The following is a 20,931-nucleotide window of genomic DNA, read 5'->3' on the forward strand; positions in this document are numbered from 1 at the left end:
CAGGGGGAGCAGCTTTGGGGGTTGTTTGTTTTTGCCTCTATAAGGGCTCCCGGGCAAACGGCGTGTTTGTCACCGGCGGGCCGCAAGTTTCTGCACACGCGTGCGGCTCCCTGGACGGCGGGGTGAAGTCGCACGCTCGCCCGCCTCCCCGCGGGCGCCCGCCCCTCTCCTCCTCCTCCTCCTCCTCCTCCTCCTCCTCCTCTTCCTCCCGGGCTCCAGGCGAGCACTTTACCTGGCGCTGGCACCGGGTGGGCACGGCCGCTCTCCGCTCCCTCCGAGCCGCAGCCGGCTCGCCTCGCCGTCCCCGGGGGACTGCAATTATTTATTTATTTATGGCCCCTGACGCGTCCTCGCCCGCCACAGCCAGAGGTGGAAGAGGAGGAGGAGGCGGGGAGGGGAGGCGCGGCCGCGGAGCGCCCTCGTGGGTGCCCCGGAGCGGGCCGGGCGGGAGCGGGGCGGGAGGGGGCGGGCAGGGGAGGGAGGGGTGGAGGACCCGGGCCAGCGCCATCCTCGCGGCAGGAACCCGCCCGGCCGCGGGAGGGGACAAACCGCCGCCCTGTGACTCCGGGAGGACTGAGCATGCTCCAAGCGATTGTCAACGCGGGAGGCACTTTCTCCAGGGCTCGGGTCACTCCGCGTCAGGTTTTAGTTTTGGCCGAGAGGGAAAAGAGCCGAAAGTCGGAGAGAGGAAAGAGTTGTTGGCAGATCGGCCCTGACACGCCCTCAGGTGTGCCGCGGTTCTGCGTCGATACCCCGGGGGTTGTGCAACTTACAGCTCAGAAAAGCCTGCAAAAGCCGGAGAGCCTGGCCGAGTGCAGGGCGACTGGGAGATGCTCTTTGTGAGCTGGGAGGGGGACGGGTGGGTCATTTGAGAAGGAAGGTGTGGGGGTTGGTGGGGAGGGACAGGGCCGGGATGGCCTTGGTGGAGATTAGGCTTCCCAACCAAATCACGCGAAGGGGAAAAATAAAATGCACACCGTGGGAGGAAGAGTATAGAAAATAGCACAAGAACTTGAAAATACATCAGAAATGAAAGACAGACACTTGTAAATACAATTCCTTTTAGCTTCTCAAATGATTTAATTCTTCGAAGTAGGATTTAGTTATTTAACAGTGAACAGTGCTAGGGATAATGGTTTGGTTTCTTCTACCCACCGCCTCCACACCTTCCCTCCCCCCCGCCCCCCCCCCCTTTCCCCTGTTTCTTGGGGAAATTGGAAAGAGGACGGACTGGAAATGAACATTTAGCTTGAGTTCCTTTAATACATTGAAGGTTGAAGAGGAAAAGAAACTGTCCAGAAGGATAAACGCAGGCTTAGATTTGAGGATTCCTACTGCAGTTTTTCTGTCAATTTAACTGACCTCACCTCTTATTCTGGTCTTTAAAAAATGAAAGATAAAATGTTATGTTAATCCTAGATAATAATAATATAACTTCCCGGAAGCTTTTCTTGTTGATTTTAGAACTTGACATCATTTATGAGACGCCAAGATAAGTTAGCTAAAATCATTAGAACTTTGAAGCCCCAAAGACAAAGAATCAAAATGGCAATATAGTTAAAAAGAAAATTTCACATATTTATTAAATGTGTGGAGGTTCAGATCAAGTCACCCCAACATGTCCCTCTGCTATAGAAACTGTTTTGAGCCCAGCGGTAGTGACTCGCTGGTTGAGCATTGACCTATGAACCAGGAGGTCACAGTTCCATTCCCGGTTAGGGCACGTGCCCGGATTGCAGGCTTGATACCCATTAGAGGACATACAGGAGGCAACAGATCCATGATTCTCATCACTGATGTTTCTCTCTCTCTCCCTTCCTCTCTAAAATAAAAATTTTAAAAAAGACATATATTTTTTAAAAAGAAAGAAAGAAACTCTTTTGAGCTAAAGGCAATTTTAGCCACAAGCTCAAGAGTAACTCCTGCCCCTAAGTTAACTACCTGGAAGAGCCTTTCCCAAAAGTGATTATTAGAGATAGCCTCTTTTAACCTACCTTGAGGGCAGACTAAATTTCTATTTACTAAACCTCTGTTCTTACCAGCCTGCCATGACACTTTGAAGCACCCATGGTGTATTATCTCATCCCTACTTCAGGATGTCTTATATACCTGGGTCCCCCTTTCTACCCTTCCCCCACAAGCATGTACCCCCCCCCCATCTTCTAAGGAACCCCATGAGACTTGCAACCAGGAAAGAAATGGGCAGCTGCAGCTCATCCCTTGCTAACCCCCAGAACCTGTCTCCAAGGCCCCCTTTTCTCTGACTTCCCAGTAAGCTAAAGCAGCCTGACCATTTCTCTCTCTTAAAATCTGAGAACTCAGGTCCTAGCAGGTAACCCCAATCAGTAACAAGGTTAGCATGTGACCCCTCTTCATCTACACTAATCTGGCTCAAGTCTGTTTGATAATAACACCAGGCAGAAGAGCCTGGAGGTTAGAGGAACGTTTCTTGTTTCTTCCTCCACACAAGGGCTTAACTTAATGTCAGGCACTGTCCTAAGTACTTAGATGGATTTCCTCATTTAATACAATAACTGCAGTAGATTACTCACATTTACAGATTTGAAGACAAGTTAAGTCACTTGGCTAAATTCACATTGCCTTACTTTTGCCATAGCTAGTCTGTAAGCTAGGACAAAACTTGAATTTTAGTTTCTGCTGTAGGCAGTTAGACAGACATGAACAGAGCCAGGACAATGGGCCAGGTACAGAAGGTGCATTATCTCATTCATCCCAAGCTCAGGATGTCTTATATACCTCAGTCCCCCTTGGTGTCTCCGAACCTCATATGCATGTGGGGGGGTCTCTGACTCTCATGTGTTTGGGGTTCCCATACATATGTATGCATTAAATTTGGTTATGTTCTCTTGCTAATCTGTCTCATGTCTATTTGATTATTAAACCAGCCAGAAGAACCTTTATTAGGGGCCAAAGTGGAATATTGGGGACTAGCTAGGGTTATGGGAAACATTAATCATGCTCTGTTAACCATGATTGCCTTGTTCTGGTTAAAGAGAGGACATTCTAACCTGGTTGAGAGTTGTATGCCCTGGAGACCTGGGAGACAACCTTGGGCCAGGGGGTCGACTTTGGATGTGGGAGTTAACTTTGGAATGGGGTCTATTCTCATTCAAGAACTGCCTATATGGGGCGTTGGTGGTATAGTGGTTAGCATAGCTGCCTTCCAAGAACTGCCTATATTCATGGAAAGATTAACAACGCCTTGCCCAAACAATGGAGTCCCACCCGGGCGTGCATAGCTTACTTCCCCATACCAGTAATCCTTACTTCCCCATGTAATCTTTGTCCTACCCAACATAAGCAGCTGGTTTATGGGGGGTTGCAGAGCAGATTTTCCTGGATGACCTGCTTTCCTATACTGCCAGCATTATTGAAATAAACTCTCATACAATTCAACCCTGTCTCTGCTTCATTGGCTCAAGTAGTGATAGGCCACCTGGACCCCTTGGATGTCCAGTTTCACCTTGAGGGTGAAGTGACATATGTTATTCTAGGTAAGGGGGATTAGAGCCAGTATGTCTGCCTCCTTCATTCTTGCCTCTTTTCCAGACTCCTCAGGGCACAATCAAATGCCCTGGGCACCAGGAGAGATACCACAAATTCCATCATTGTTATTGTTATCATGTCAATTGTTGACTGTTAAATACCCTGTAACCACCTGAGTAAAAGAAGTATGTGTCTATCATTTTACTCTTTATCCAATCCCGGAGGTTTCCCTGCTTTGCTTTCTCCTGCCTCTGCCTCTCTAATCTATCACCAGTGGATTTCATGTAACCCACCTATATCTCCTCCTTTGATTGCAATGTATAAAAATAGATGAAAGCCCACCATTCTCTAGAGCATTATCCCAGTCGGTTGAGATTCTGCTTCCTGCCAATTGTCGATAGGTTAGCTTAAATAAACACAAAAATTCTTTACAGGTTAGGATGTTATCCTTCTACTTTACTGAATTTATTTACCAGTTCTAATAGTTTTTGGTGGAGTGTTTAGGGTTCACTATATACAATATCATGTCATCTCAGAGGATAAAGTCCATTCTGTTTCTGCAAACAAAACCCTCCATTGCCAGACCTTTGCCATCTTGATATTCCTGTAACATGGCTACAGTCTGCTCCTGAATCGAAGAAATTAAGATGGGTAGAAAATGGCTATACATTAAACAAACGGCTATGGGAAACTTAAGGTGGCCACTTAGTTCTTTCAGACTTTCTGGAAAAAAACCCTTTTTTCAGTTTTTGCATTTTTTTTAATCCATTATAGTACATTTAAGTTAGACTTCATTCGATTGCCACTTATTTTGGGGTATCAATATTCTTGTTGCATGTAAGTTTTCTGGATGAGTTTAAGCTTTCTCCTGCCACAAGGCTGATGCCCTCAAAGTGGCAAAAAAGAAAAATAGAACATGTGTTTCCTAGTTGGAGTATTACCCTCCACAATCTCTAGTGATTGGAGCACTCACTTCACTGAGCAAATTATATCAGCCTTGACAGATAGCCTCGCAAAATTCTTGGAATGATCACTGACCCTATTGCCTTTAATTATCAGGCAAGGTCAAGTGAACTAATAGAAAAACCGGATTTAAGCAGAACAGGTTTAATTACACAGGACTAAACTGATAAGAATGGTTACAATTTTCATGACTTTTTGGTTGAAATATTGCTGGTTCTTTGCTGTTGTGGGTCTTTTTGGGTTTTTTATTTGGTTGGTTTTTGCTGTTGTTGTAGTTGTTTTCCAGATATAAGGATTTTTTTTTTTTAAATATAAGCTAGCTTGCTGGGGTCTAGCCCCAGCAGGTCCAGGGGTCCCCAAAGGTGTGGACGGAGTCGGCGAAGAAGGAATGACATGGAGACAGCGTTCAGTTGATCAGCAGCCTAGCCAGGATCTCCAGCCAAGTTCTGGTCTGGATCTCCAGCCAGGTTCTGTGTCCATGTTCTCTTGCTAGGTTCTCCAGCCAGGTTCTGTAGCCATGTTCCCTCACTAGGTTCTCCAGTCAGGTTCTGTCCAGGTTCTCCAGCCAGGTTCAGCCACCAGGTTCTAGTCAGGTTCTCTTGCCATGTTCTATCCAGGTTCTGTCTCTAGGTTCTTCAGCCAGGTTCTCTCGCTAGATTCTGTCTCTAGGTTCTGTTGCCAGTTTCTGTCCAGGATCTTTTGCCATGTTCTCTCCAGCGAAGTTCTTCTGTCTCTAGGTTCTGTGTAGGTTCTGTCTTCTAAGTTCTGTCTTGTTACATCTGCATTTATACCAGTTGATTCCAATCCTATCAATCTCCATTCCAAAGGTTAGGGCGTTTCTTATCTCCATTCCAGGGAGTAAAGATTATGTAGCTTAAGCATGATTGTTCATAGTTAAAGTGATTAATTAATTACCCGCCTGGCACTTAGTTAAGAGGTTTTATTCCCTCCCTAACTTCAGGGGAAAATCCCTACCTGGGGAAACAACCTTTCTCAGAGGCCTTGGTTAAAACACATAGTGCCAAGAAGGTGAGCAAACATATTAAGAACAGTATGCCATATATGCCAGGTCCCTTGAAACAGCAAGCATGGACCGGCTCCCGGCACTAGCTATTTGGTAAATTTTACCTTTGTAAGCAAAATTGAGACTTCTGTGTTTCTCCCTACTTGATCTCTTCAGACTTCAGAAACTCACAGTGAGTGTTGTCATTTTCATGGCAGTATTCTTATTTGCATAACTTCAATAAGAATCTGTTCTCCTTATAATAACAGAGCACAATTGGAAACTAGTTATATTACCAAGACTTTGACTGGAATACCTAACTCGAGAGAGCCATATATAAACTCAGATATAACCTGTGTCAATGTTAGAAAAGTCCAAACATATAGAGAATTTTTATAAGAGTTTGAGCCAAACTGACAACATATGCCTAAAAGAGCAGCACTTTCTCATCATACAGGATTTGCTGTTGTTATTGAAGTAATAGGTCAGACATTTGCCACAATGTCTGTCAAAGTGGCTGCCCATAAAACTCCAGCACACATTCATCTAAGCATTAGATTCTAAGGGCACTCCCGAGAAAGGCGACTGTGCCATCTCATCCACCTTATGGTATTTCAGGGCAGCCAGCTTAACCCTCTTTCTCTTATGCTCACTCCTGCTGGGAGTGGTGTAAGACTGCTTCTCTTGCTTAGCACCACCACGTAGTCTCAACACAAGATAAAGAGTGGACTCCTTTCGAAGGTTATGGTCAAACAAAGAACATCCATATTCCAGTTGCTTGCCAGCAAAGATCAGTCTTTGCTGATCAGGGGGAATTCCTTCCTTATCTTGGATCTTGGCCTTTACATTTTCTCTTGCATCCAAGGGGTCAGCCTCTAGAGTGATGGTCTTTCTCACAAGGGTTTTCACAAAAATCTGCACCTTGGCGGCAGTTCCACCACAGATGGTGGATTGGGAAAAAAGCTCATGATACAGGATTTAATACACTGGCAACTATCCCAAGAGATGGTGTGAATTCACTATGAGAATGGCTCCTAGAAAAACAGATAAAGCAATAGCCCATAATGAGTGTGTTAGTCAAGGTTCTCCAGAGAAGCGGCTCAATAGTACATACACATGCACACACACACACACACACACATATACACATGTACACATGTATGCACACGCACACACATGCACACATGTACACATACATGTTGGGGTAGAGAAATTGGGATTTATTATTTTAAGGAATCTACTGACTTAAATGTTTATGAGATTTAAAAAATACCTTCACAGAGACATCTAGACTGGTGTTCAGCCAAACAACTGTTTCCTACAGCCCAGCCAGATTGATACTTAAAATTAAGCATTATAGTGAGCAAAGTTGGAATGCCAGAATTCCCATGGCAGATGGTAAAGGAAAGCATTGAAAAGCTCAGGGAAGTGGTTATGCAGTACTGTGTATATTATGTACAACCAAAACACTTCCCAGACAATTATTTCCTACAGGGAGGCCTTTATAGCACAGCATTAGACAAGGCCATAGGAGTGTGCTGGTCATAGGGGCACTCACATCACTAGAATCTTCTTTAGTTGCTCTCCTCTGTAGTTCAGGCAAGACTGTTACAGAACTAGGCTCACTGATAACAATGGGGCCGATCAGGCCTCAAAACAACATAATTTAGATAAGCGTGCTTAACTACCAGAAATCAGGATATAGTAATAATTGTAAATGACTAATAAGCTTGGCGTGGCATCATAGAGGGGCTCATCCACAGAGTGTTATGAAGATGATTAATAGAATACTGCAGGCCCTGGCCAGTTACTTGATTGGTTGGAGCATTGTCCTGACACACCAAGGTTGTGGGTTTGATCCCTGGTCAGGGCATATACAAGAATCAACCAATGAATGCATAAGTAAGTAGAACAACAAATTAATGTTTCTCTCCTTTCCTCCCTCTCTCACTAAAAAAAAAAAAAAAAATAGCACATGACATACGAAGTGGAGGGGAAGCAGTCACACTATAAAATATAAATTTTTATATCACAAATCTTTGCTTTAGATCTGAGCCTGTTTGCCAGTTTTTAGAACTCAAGCACTTTGGTTTCAGAGGTGGCTAGTTCCTAGGAGAAACAATTCTACAGCACCATGACATGATTACCTCTGGTTTTTTCCCCCAAAGGCACCTACAGCCGTTTCACTGGGCAAGGGAAAAACCCAGATATTATGAGGATTAAAGGGCAGAGTGAATGAGTCTACATTGACACCTAAGGACCCAAAGTATGTATCATTACTCCTCTTCATAATGAGCTCCAGATACTAAATGGAATATGACCAAGGCCCCGCTTACAGTGAGCTCACTGTATCAATGGACCCATTCTGTGGTCATTTCCATCTCGGATTCAAACATCTAGGATTCAAACACTGGAACCAACTCCCACATTTCAGTTTTGGTCTTTAAAGTAAAAATTATTATAATGGAGAAGGCCTAATGGAGGTCTCCTTAGAAACTTCCTTGGAAAAAAAACAACAACATATATTTCTATGCCAATCAGAAAAGATGATGAGACAATTCACATTCACATGGAATGAACAACAATATACATTTAGAGTTTTTCTCTGTTCCTCTACTAACTCGCCTGCCTTCTCTCATAATATACTAGGAAGAGATGTGACCACCTGGACATCCCACAGAACATCATATTGATCCATTACGTTGGTAGCATTATATTTAGCAGGCGGAATAAGCAAGAGATGGAAAACAGACTAGAGTTCTTGGCAAGATACATCACTCCAAGGGGTGGGATATCAACGTAGCAATATTCAGAAGCCTTGCTCTTCTGTAAAATTTATAATGAAATAATTTTCCATGATGCGCCAGGATATCCTGTCTAAAGTAAATTATGATACTGTGCACCTCCTACTATAAAAAGGGAAGCATGCCATTGGTTTACCTCTTCTGGTTTGGAGGCAGCCTCTGTTTGACCTATAAATATGGCTCACAGACTGAAGGATTAAAAAGCTGACATCTTTGAAGCAAGGTCCTTGGCTTCTTGAGAAGCCCAATTCAACACTCTCCATTGTGTTGGGGGTATAGTGGTGGAGCAAAAATAACACATGGAGTTTGTGGCAATCTTCAGTGAGGGAATCCCATGGAAGGTCCCTGGGGTTCTGGAGCAGGATCATGCCATCTGCCCATAAAAGAGTAGTCATGAGGCAGAACTGTAGAATGTGTGCTTCTGTCCCACAACACTGAGCTGTATAGTATTAGAGGTCCTAGCCCCCAAATAGGACACACTTTTTTCCAGGGCACAGCAAGGTTCCCATTGAATCATAATCTCTGGCTGCTACCTGGCCTTTTTGGGTCCCTTATACCCAGGAACCAACAGGAAAGAAGAGAAATCACTTTCTTGTCAGGAGTAATTGACTGGTCATCAGAGGGAAATAGAGCTTCCACCTCAGTCAGAGCAGGAAAAAATACATATGGAATTCCAGATAATTCACATCAGCAGCTATTGATACCCCCTTACTCAATCCTATATAATAAAACCCTAACATGCAAATTGACCGAATGGTGGAATGACCAGTAGCTATGATGTGCACTGACCACCAGGGGGCAGACGCTCAATGGAGGAGCTGCTGAGCTGCAGTGACTTGGCAGTGGGGGTTCTCAGGTGACGCACTCTGAAACCAGAGAGGAGGGAGCCCGATTCCTCCTGGGGCCACGCGATTCCACCTTTGGCCATGGGTTATGTTGCTGCTGGTGCACTGTCAAGCCCCTAATCTGGTTTACTGCACAATTGCATTTGCATTCCATACCCTGTACAACAGCAACTTTGCAGAGTGCCCTCTTGCACTCCAGGACCCCTTGGAGGATGTCGGAGAGCCAGTTACAGCCCAATCCCCACAGACCAGGTCCCACCTGCCGAGGGACCCTGCTCACTTCCCAGATGCCAAGGAGAGACCTCAGGAGGTTGGCTCCAGGGTGTGTTCACCCATCTCGCCCAGTTCCGCCCTGCCAGCCACCTTCTAATTAATTTCCTTTCAATGGGCACGAATCCGTGCACTGGGTCACTAGCTGTTACATAAAGAGGTACCTCAAATTCAGGCTGAGAATGGCATGATAACCAAGAGGCTTAGGCCCATTGGTGATGAGAGTCTGGTTCATGCCATCAGGTTTGTCACTAATGTCAGTAGAAGACAGCTGAGAGTGAGGGAAAGCTAGAATGTATAGTGGGGGAGGGAGAAGATCACAAATGAGTATCAATGGTTTCTCCAAGGATGACTGTTGTGGCAGGAGCTGTCATTTGTCTCACTAACCTCCCACTTCTAAGAGTCTCCACTGGAAGAAAGGCTCACCAGAATTCTGCTGCACCAGGAGTTATTTCTTGAACATGTATGGAGAAGTGGATGCCAGAAGAGCAAAGAGTGAAGCTTTGAAGATGCACCACTCAGATACCCTTCAAAGAACAACTTGCTGGAGAGAATGTCGTCAGCATACAGCCTCTAGTATCCCTCCTTTGGTGTTGGCCTCTGCTAGAGCACACTGCTTCACCTGCACCTAGTAACTGAGCAGGGCAGGGTGGAAGGCCTGGCCATTTACACCACCACTGGACACTGTGGCAGACCTAGGGTTGATGTACCTGTCTGTTTACTGTCAAGACTGGTTCAGGGAGAATCAATAGATGCCATGGGATCACCTGATTTCTTTTTGGAGCTGTGTGACAAACTGGCCAAGGCTTTGTTGGGTCCACATCACAGCTGTATTTGTTTCCCTGCCCAATCTTGTTTACTCCCTGTTCTCTTCTCTAAATAACACACTGCCCAGTGGATGCAATGTCATTGTTTGCTTCTGGAGAACCCAACCTGCCATATACCCGTTTAGAAATGCAAACCAGGCACTGCCTCTCTCTACCTTTAGGGGCCACATTCAAGACACAGAACTATGTGAAATTTCCGCCTATAAAGAATACACAGTATCACTAAGCCTGCAATCAAATAAATCAGATGAGTATGCGAGTTCCTATCTCCTTCCTCTTTTTAAACTCTGGTTGTCTCTTTAACGACATACTGTAATTTAAAATTGCTGTGGATTAAATTGTTCACATATGTGGTATTTTATTTTATTTTTTAAAATATATTTTATTGATTTTTTACAGAGAGGAAGGGAGAGGGATAGAGAGTTAGAAACATTGATGAGAGAGAAACATCGATCAGCTCTCTCCTGCACACTCCCTACTGGGGATGTGCCCGCAACCAAGGTACATGCCCCTGACCGGAATCGAACCTGGGACCCTTCAGTCCACAGGCTGACGCTCTATCCACTGAGCCAAACCGGTTAGGGCGACATATGTGGTATTTTAAAACTTCTATTAGCATGTTCACCTTTCTATCTAATTCATGTTTGTTTTTAATATTTTTTATTCACGTTTAATAAGGTATAATTTACCTCCAGGAAAATTCATCCTTTTTAGGTAAAAAGTCCTATGAGTTTTGACAAATGCATACACGGTCCTGTCACTCCCACCACAATCAAGTCGACAAACCACTCCTACTCTCAGCCCTTGGCAGCCAGTGATTCAGCTTTTTTTTTTCTTTCTTTCTTGTGGCATTATACCCTCCTTCACAATCATGCCTGATATTTTAGGCTGACTCCAATTGTGACATCAGGCAGCCCTCATCCCTCAGGAAATGGCCCTCTTGCTTCTTCTGAAACGTCTGATGTTCACCTGAGGAGCGTTCCCACTGCTGTGTGGCACGATGTGTTAATACAGCTTCCGCAGCACCTGGCTCTGGGACTCTGCCTTCTGCCTTTTCCAATCAGTCAAGCCAGCTCCTTCTTGCTCAGCGTTCATTGCTTTAAGGTTCTCAAAGATTCCCCACGTGAACTGAGTAATCACAGAGAGGCTCCAGGACTCATGAAATCAAATGAATTTATGTTTCAACTCTAGTAACTCAGAGTCTATCACCTACTTTCTCCCTATAAGCGTTAGATTTAAATGGCTTACAGCTTCATTAAATTGTAAATCCGTTTAATGGGAAACACCTTTACTGCTAGAATTTGAACTAAAAAATTACAAGCATAAAAAGTTTACTTTTAGGTAACAGAAATGAATTCTAATTCAAGCCTTCATCAAGCTGTACCTGGATGATTAGAATACTCTTTTGAATGATTTCCTACTTCTAATTTTATTCCACCTTCAGCATTTCATTCTTTGCAAGAATATCAGTATTATCTATCTTCCTCTTAAAATCTTCCAATAAAAGTGAAGGATTAGTAGAAAGTGAAGGCTAAAGAGAACCATGTATGGCATGGGTGGCATTTAAAATGTTATGAAGATTCATTTAAAATAATGCCCCTGTTTTCCATCCTGTGTAATATAATAGCTTTTCTTTTGGAAAGCCCCTTAAAGAAAGAAATACAGACATATAATGTTTGCATTTCCATTATAGCAACAATTTGTAGTTCATGTACTATTGCCTCATCCAGCCAGACAATAAATATAATAGGAGAGTGTGATTTGGAGTTTATGGGAATCATATGTTCTTTGTACCTTTCCAAAGTCTGAGAAAAGAAATACAAGTATAAAATATGATTTGCCTTTATGGACAAAAATGGGGTTTTATGGAAAGTAACCTTCCAGGGTGATCTGATCACAAATTCCTATCTGGGCAGATCATGGTGAGCAGTCACTCCCCAGACATGTAACTTCTTTAGTAAAAGGTGTCTCTTTGCCTTAAGCAGGCCCCGTTCATTGTATCTGTGCATCAAGGTGAACACAACTGGGAAATGCCCCCTTTCAGGCAGCTCCCTCTAAAGTGGAGCACCTTCAGGAGAACACTTAATCTTAACTATTTTGTAATCTGATTCCTGCCTTGCTTTCTCTCACCTTCATGTAATCCTCCTTATGTACCCTCCTTAATTTCAAATATATAAAAAAAACCTGCAAAACTTATTCCCCAGAGCATTTGAGATCTCGCCCCCCTACATATGTCCTGAGTTTTGGCTCAAATAAACTAATGAAAATTCTCTACAGGTTTGGAGATTTCCTGCGTTGATACCTTGTTGAGTCATAACATTCTCCATTAATTGTTTTTACATAAGAACCTAAAGAGGACAATATATAATGTCTTTAAATCAAGGTTGAATGAAAAGTAATTATCTGCTACTATTTCTTAGAAAACATCTGCTTTTCTTGTTGCTATTTGGAATAATAAACAGCTCATAAACCCATTTGTTCTCAGTCCCAATTGATTTTGCTCGCACAATTATGCTTTATATTTATGTATTTTTGTTTCCTAAATTACAAATGATTAGTCTTAATCTTGGGTTTGATTTATTATTCATTGTACAGATGGAAATATTGTAAGATACTGGGTAAATTTTCAAACAAAGCTGCCCCTATGTCTTTTCTATCTGAATGTCATTTTCATATGCACAAAAATAAACTATTGGGTAATAATTGACAGCTGTTCCTTATAAGTTAAAACTTGAGTGGGTGATTAGTCAATAAACCTGAAAGTAGAAATACTTGATTAAAATAACGTTTTAAGATATTTTTCCTGTGACTTTAAATAGGTGAGATCTCTTCTGTGTTTTTTACTAGCCAGATCCACACAAAATCTCAAAAAGAGAATTAATAATTTAACAAATATCTTTTAAGGGTTTTTATGTGCAGCAAAAATGGAAACAATAGATATTGCATGAGTGCTGACTACATCAGGAACTATTTTGAAAATTTTATATGCATTACCTATTTAATCTACATAACAAACACAATAGAAAGATCTTTACTCCATCTTGTAGATAAGGAGACTGAAGCATATGAATCTTAGGAACTGGGTTCAAGTCACACAGCAAATCAGGCTGCTCAAGTCTGGCTGATTCTAGGGTTTGTGCTATTTCTCAATATGTTATAATGCTTTACTCTTTTAGGTTGGAGGCACAAAGATGAATGAGAAGTAGTCCTTGCCTCACAGGACTTCACTACCTCATAGAATCTAGTTATCATATTTACATAGGTAATTCTAACTCAAGGGGGCAAAAAATAATCAGCCTAGGAGTCCAGATCAAGCAGTACAGCAATTCCAGCTAGAGTGGATGGAGCAACTTCCTGCAGTTGAAGGAGTCAAGGTGGCTTCTGTAGGGAAGAAAGACAGTAGAGTAATTAGCAGCATGAACTACTCAGACTCAAATCCATGCTCTGCTTCTCATTAGCTGCATGATCTTGGGTGGCTCTTAGAGGCTCAATTTCTTCCCCTATAAAAAGTAGGTAATCATTGTTTTATAGGGTCAGTGTGAAAATTGAAAGAGCCAATATTTAAAGCAGGTGGAATCATGCCTAGCACATGCTCAGTACTATTGGTCTATTTGTTTGAAAAACATGTTGAACAGGACCTAAAAGACAGGAGTAAAATTACCTTTGCACATGGAGAAAAATGAGAAGAGATAAAGATTAGCATTTTTTTTGTGGACTTAGATTCTCCAAGTTAATATGGAAGTTATTATGACTTCAATTTTTTTGTTATTGTTAATCCTCACCCAAGGATATTTTTCCATTGAGTTCTGGAGAGAGTGGAAGGGAGGGGGAGAGACACAGAGAGAGAAACATCTATGTGAGAGAGACACATTGATAGGTTGCCTCCTGTATGCACCTGACCAGGGCCTGGATCTAGCCTGCAACTGAGGTGAGTGCCTTGACTGGAATCAAACCTGGGACCCTTCAGTCCACAGGCTGACACTCTATCGGCTGAGCCAAACCTGCCAGGGAATGATTTAAATTTTAAAGTAAAGATTCTGTGAAGCAGAGAAGTAATATTTACACCCAAACTCATAGCATACGTGACAAACCAGTTCTAATTCATAACATTCAGCAATTCACAGAACTAACTCAGATTTACCATGGCCTTTAACTGAGCCTATTTTTTTCTTCATATTTGACCAGTTACTAGGACCTGCTATTTGTATCTCCATAATCTTTTTTGCATCCACCTTCTTTTCACATTTCCAACTGTCTTTGCCTTCTTAAGTGCTTCCACTCTCTACTCCCTTTAAATTATTCCCATAACCTTCTCTCTTTCTCTTTTCCGCTCCCTCCTCCTCTCTCTCCTTCTCTCTCTGCATACCTGAAAACTCATTTTCATTTGAAAGAACAAATTTGAATCTATCACTTCCCAGATTATATGTTCAAAAGCCTCACAATACCAACATAGTGCAATCCACATTAGAAATAAAACAAAAACCCAAACATCTGTGTCTAATCCCTCACAGAATGACTCTGGCTCTCTCAGGCAAATCATTCCACTCTGCACATTCTTGGCAGTTCCTGATATCTGTTGTGTTCTTTCTGCTGTCTAGTCAACCTCTCTTGACTGTTTTTATAACATGATGTAATCAACTTTTCTAATAGTCTCAGAATTCTGGGGAAAAGACTCATTGTATCCATGAAGAACCTATTATAAAATGAACACAGCCCCAACCACTTAGATCAGCATTTCTCAACCTGTGGGTCGCGACCCCTTTGGGGGGTTGAATGACCCTTTCACAGGGGTCGCCTAAGACCATCAGAAAACACATATATAATTACATATTGTTTTTGTGATTAATCACTATGCTTTAATTATGTTCAGTTTGTAACAATGAGAATACATCCTGCATATCAGATATTTACATTACGATTCATAACAGTAGCAAAATCACAGTTATGAAGTAGCAATGAAAATAACTTTATGGTTGGAGGTCACCACAACATGAGGAACTGTATTAAAGGGTCGCGGCATTAGGAAGGGTGAGAACCACTGACTTAGATGACAGACTAGAAACGTAAAAGGAGGTTTCTTAAGAAGTGTAAAAGTAAAGGACATTTAAGGACCCCTCCTGATCTTTCAATTGAATGCTATGAAAATTCTGGGCAGGGTTTGATATGGATTATCAAATATTTGGAAGTGTATGTGAACTTGGAAACATCGACATCCAGGTCTGCTTCTTGCCTGCAGGAGTCTGAAGGGTGGAGCTGGTAAAGAAACTTGGGCAGCAGGGAAGAGAGCTAATTTCTGAACCTGTACATTGGCCATTTGGTAAAGCCACGATGCATAAGATCCCCACAGGCACTCAGGTGCCAGGTAGTTACCTAGCCTTGAGTTGTCTCAAAGGGATCCTACTTAACAAGCTCTATGATGTACCCCCAGGAGAAGGAAGCTGAAGAAAGGAAGCAAGAGGTCAGCCTGTGTGTTTGCCTACATCAGGGCACTGAGAAAGTCCACTTAGGGCCAATTAAATAGCCGTATCAAGTAAGGCTTTTGCCTACCTTCTTCCCCCAAACCCTGCTCTGCCCCTGGCAGTACCCTCAGCAGAGAGAGGAGTAAATGAATGAAGACCAGATCAATCACTTCTTCAGCAGAGCAAGTCCCCAGGAAAACAGATCTAAATTGATGGAAGAGAGGAGACTTCAACTTGAATGAGATGGAAGTTTAATGTAAGGTAGAATCAGATTTCGTAATTAAGGGTGGTTTCAGAGTTGTATATCCTTCTGGGATGTCAGTAATAGGGTAAGTAGATTCAAAATGTGTTTTACAAGAGGAATAAAAAAAATAGAAAACAATGTATTGTTTGTCCCATCAAGTTTTGCTCACTTAACAAACCATCCTATCTAATAATAGACAAAAAGGGTAATTAACCGTACCTCTGACACGCTTCCCATTGGCTAATCAGCACCATATGCAAATTAACTGCCATCCAAGATGGTGGCTAATTTGCATACTGCAGGCAGGGCGGGACAGCGTGAGCCACCATTTCCAGCTGCCATCCAGGCCCCCATGCGTCAGCCCCAGAAGCCACCTGCCTGCTGCCCGTGACCCTATCAGGTCCAGGGCCGCAGGCCGGCCCTGTGTGCAGACCCGGAAGCTGCCTGCCCACCGCCCGTGACCCGATCCAGTCAGGGCTGCAGGCCGGTGCCCATGTGCAGCCGCAGAAGCCGCCTGCCAACACCTGTGTACAGCCACAGAAGCCGCCTGCCGGCTGCCCGTGACCCAATCTGGTCCCGAGTTGCAAGCCCGTGCCCGTGTGCAGCCACAGAAGCCGCCTGCTCAGCCTGTGTGCAGCCGCAGAAGCTGCCTGCCTGCCTGCTGCATCCCACTATGATCCACTGAATTATGAGGCCAGAGAGCAAGGAGAACTTCTGCCCCTGAGTCAAAGTGGGAAGCGGAGGACACGGCCTCCCCTCCTAAAGTCGCCAAAGGACAGGACCTAACCTAAGCCACATCCTCTGAGACAGCCCAGCAGGCACCACTGACCCTCTCTGCAGGCCGGGCCCCCCTGCCCCTACCCCATCCCTGCACAGCTCCCATAGCTCCCCACTGGCTGAGTCAGGCACAACAGGTTTGCAGCCACAGGGGCGATTTAGCAGCTAATGAAAAATGCGAGAACGAACAAATGAAGCAGCTACTGCAGTGGGGAAAAGACGTTCATCAAATTTCTTGTCTCTGAGAAACCGAGGCAGCCAGCACAGGCCCCTGCACAGGATGAGGCTTCTGCTTCTAAAGAAACGTCCTGGGGTTAGAGGTGAGGGGGTGCTGCCTTTCCCATCTCAGAGCTCTAGGAGGAGTCTGTGCTCCCCCTCCTGGTATTCTTAACACCCAGAGACCCCTCCCCAGTCCAGGCAGGAATGTTCCACGCTGACCGCCTCCAGAAAGCAGAGAACAAAGAGGCACTTCTTGACTTCAAGCCTCTAAACCAGTGGTTCTCAACCTTGGCTGCACATTAGAATCACCTGGGAATCTTTTCAAAATCCTGATTTCTGGGCTTCATCCTCCAGAAATTCTGTTTCTTTGTTATGGGGTGGGGCCACAACATTAGTAATAAAGAAACAGAATTTCCGGAGGGTGAGGCCCAGAAATCAGGATTTTAAAAAGATTCCCAGGTGATTCTAATGTGCAGCCAAGGTTGAGAACCACTGCTCTAAACAGACTTGACCACTGCGGGCAAAGACCTGCAGCTGAGAGGGGGCAGGTTCTGGGTGTCGAGGTCCAGAGCGTGGAAGCCCTCCTGGGGGAGCAGTGGATCTGGAAGCCTGTGTGCTGGGTCAGAGACACGCCTGCCTCCCACCCTCCCCTGCCCTGCACATAGACGTGCCTGGACTGGGGTGAGGAGGAGAAGGAGAACTAGAGGGAAGGAACACTGAGTGTTTGTTGGCGGCCATGTAAAAAGGACTGTGAACCTCCCCTCCCACTGAGTCACTCCCTAAGGCAGCAGGAGATGGAGGGTCTGAGAGCAGCCACACAGCTTTGTGGCCATGACCCGGGCACCAAGATGGTGTCTGTGCAACGGGGCTGAGGAGGTGTCAGAGGACCTCACCCCAGAAAGCCCAATAGCTCTTTGTGAGAGAGAGAGAAGGTGGCAGGGAGGGAGGGAGAGAGCAAATTGGACTCAAGAGGCCTCCAGGCCCAGATGAGGAGAATATACCAGGGATCAGCATGGACTTGAGTTCTGAGGTGAGGGTCAAGGGCAGGTGGGTGGGGGCCAGCCCAGACAGAAGACTGAGGTCCAGATGTTCTTGACCCTGCTCGGTTCTTTGGCACCTCTGCCTGAGATATAAACTGTCTGACATGGAAGTACAACTCCAGAGAAGGGGGTGGGGAACCTAAGTTAAATAATATTTTGTTTTTGTTTTTTCACTTGGCAGAATGGGGGCTGAAGTTGAAGTTAGGTTTGGTTACTAAACGATAAAGAAAGCAACATTTCTCGCACACCCGACTGTGTGGTCTGAGTTTGCTGCTGCCTATAAACCGAGAAAAAGTTGTAAAATGAAGTACTAATCTCTAGGGTTTAGGTCAGACCGAGGAGTAGTGCCACTCAGCCAGAAGCTGGCTCATGGCTGGCCAGTGCAGTGATGGTGGCAGGAGCCTCTCCCACCTCCGTGGCAGCACTAAGAATGTCCAACTAACAGTTTAGGCCCGATCCCTTGGGGGCCTAAGCCTTTAGTCGGACATCCCCCGAGGGCTCCCTGGCTGCCAGAAGGATGTCTGACTGCAAGCTTAAGCCTGATCCCCCAGGGAGTGGTCCTAAGTCAACAGGTGGACATCCCCCAAGGGGTCCTGGACTGCAAATGGGCGCAGGCCGGGCTGAGGGACGCACCCCCCCCCCCCCGTGAACAAATTTTGTGCACCGGGCCTCTAGTTTGATTATAGAATCCTTACCATTTAAAACAGGAACTGATCACAGGTAAACACTGATTAAATTCTGCAGTTTTCTCTACGTACTTCTTAATCATTTTACAATGCAACCCTTAGAGAGAGGAAAGGAGAAAGAGAGAAAGAGAGAGAGAAATATTGATTGGTTGCCTCCCATTTGTGCCCAAACCCAGGGATCAAACCTTCAACCTGGGTATGTGCCCTGACCAGGAATCAAACCCACCACCATTTGTCCCAGCTGAGTCACACTGGCCAGGGAGCAATGCAACTCTTTCAAGTAGTTATTTGTACTATCATCTTCACTACCTTCATCACCTCACCGCTGACATTCCTCAACTCCATGCTTATCCAACCTCCCCTTAGCTGAAACAACTCCTTGATGCCTTTCATTTTCTAAATCCAGTAGATGCTGTTCAGTTGTTTCCTTTGTTATCTCATTAGCATGTGATACTTGAAAACTCTAATCCTGGCTTCCATTACACTACACTCTCCTGTTTTCCCTCCAACTTTTTGCCCAGTCATTTTCAATCTTCTTGTAAGATCATCCTCTTCTACAAACAATTAGGTGTTGGAGTTTCTTATGGCTTCATGCTAGGCCATCTTTTCATATTTCGTCCTATGCTTTTTAATAATCTTGTTAATGCCTACAACTTTACTTATTGCCTATATATGCCAATGATTTTCCAATTTATTTTAAGTCTATATAATTAACAGATACAAGCTGTTTGTCAATTACACATGCTGTTAACATTGCATTTTCACATCCCAAATGATGCCTTTGGTAAGTAGTGGTTCTTAATTTTAATGTAATCCAACTTATAAATATTTTCCTTATTATTATTTAATTTTTGTCCTGTATGAGAAATATTTCTCTTCCCTAATATCATGAAGATATTTCCCTTTATCTTTTGAGAAGCTCTATTGCTTATTGTTTTCCCTTCTACGTTTAGTTCTATGAATATCAATAGTGTGAAGTAGGGTTCAGTTTAATTTTTCCACAAGAATACTCAGTTGTTGGAGGAGTGTTTATTGTTGCACTGCTACACAAAGCCATGGTTTGTATCCCAAGTGTTTGCTTATACATCACTGGTTCTGTTACTGGGTCCTCTCCTATTGATCTGTTTCCCTGGGCCAGTACCACACTATATATTTTACATGGCATGGAATGTTATTGTTACATCTGTTATTAGTTGATAAGCCAATCTTAATTTACTTTTTTCACATATTTATTAGTTTCTGTGATCTCTGTTTTTTCTTGCATCACTAACTTGTCATCTGTTAGTATTACCTTTGGTATCCAGGCAGTATTTTCTTTAGTAGCAGTCTTCCAGTAGTGAATTCTTTCATTTTTGGTTTGTTTGAAAATGACTGTATGTCGGGTCATATTCTAAAAGGAAATTGTTTCAGATAGAAAATGTTTGGTTTCAGCATATGGATAAGATAGTCCACAATCTTTTCACTTCCTTTTTGCCATTGAAGAGACAGCTGTCAGTCTGTTGCTACTTATCAGCAGAACACGAAAGAGCTAACTATATTGTTAGCTCTTTCATGTTCTAAAGAGTGTTTTTGGAATATTTTTGCATTGTTTTAAAATTGTCATGTGTGGCTATTTTGTTCCAAAATGCACAGTCTGCATTACTCAGCCATAAAAAAATAATGAAAAAGAAATCTCATCAATTGCAACAGCACGATGAACCTAGGGCAGTGATGGCGAACCTATGACACGCGTGTCAGAGGTGACACGCGAACACATTTTTTGGTTGATTTTTCTTTGTTAAATGGCTTTTAAATATATAAAATAAATATCAAAAATATAAGTCTTTGTTTTACTGTGGTTGCAAACATCAAAAAATTTCTATATGTGACACGGCACCAGAGTTAAGTTAGGGTTTTTCAAAATGCTGACATGCTGAGCTCAAAAGGTTCGCTCTCACTGACCTAGAGCGTATTATGCTAAGTGAAATAGTTCAGTGAGAGAAAGACAAATACCATATGCTTTCACTTCCTTGTAAAATCTAAAGAACAATATAAATGAAAAACACCAAAACAGAAACAGACTCATAGATACAGAGAGCAGACTGTGGTTGTGGGGAAGAGGGCACCAGAGACTGGGTGAAAGAAGTAAAGGAATTAAGAAATATAAATTGGTAGTTACCAAGTAGTCATGGAGATATAAAGTACAGCATTATAGTCAATAATATTGTAATAACTATGTATGGTAGGAGTTGGGTATTGGAAATATTGGGGAAACACATTATAAAGTATATGACTATCTAACCACTAT

General features: G+C 43.5%; 1 protein-coding gene and 1 pseudogene across 6 annotated transcripts in view; both read right to left on the reverse strand.

Moving 5' to 3' along the window:
* SLC16A7 (solute carrier family 16 member 7) overlaps positions 1-369 on the reverse strand; it is a 164,787-nt gene extending 164,418 nt beyond the window's left edge. For all 6 annotated transcript variants that reach the window (XM_036299178.1, XM_036299179.1, XM_036299183.1 and 3 more), the window contains exon 1: positions 233-369. The gene's annotated coding sequence lies outside the window, so the exon portion shown is untranslated. The remainder of the gene's footprint in view (positions 1-232) is intronic.
* The window catches only part of LOC118650633, a 36,084-nt pseudogene extending 16,053 nt beyond the window's left edge, over positions 1-20,031 (reverse strand).
* Between the last annotated feature and the right edge of the window lie 900 nt (positions 20,032-20,931).

Source organism: Myotis myotis, unplaced genomic scaffold, assembly GCF_014108235.1.
Source record: "Myotis myotis isolate mMyoMyo1 unplaced genomic scaffold, mMyoMyo1.p scaffold_m19_p_3, whole genome shotgun sequence".
In the NCBI taxonomy this organism is placed as follows: domain Eukaryota; kingdom Metazoa; phylum Chordata; class Mammalia; order Chiroptera; family Vespertilionidae; genus Myotis; species Myotis myotis.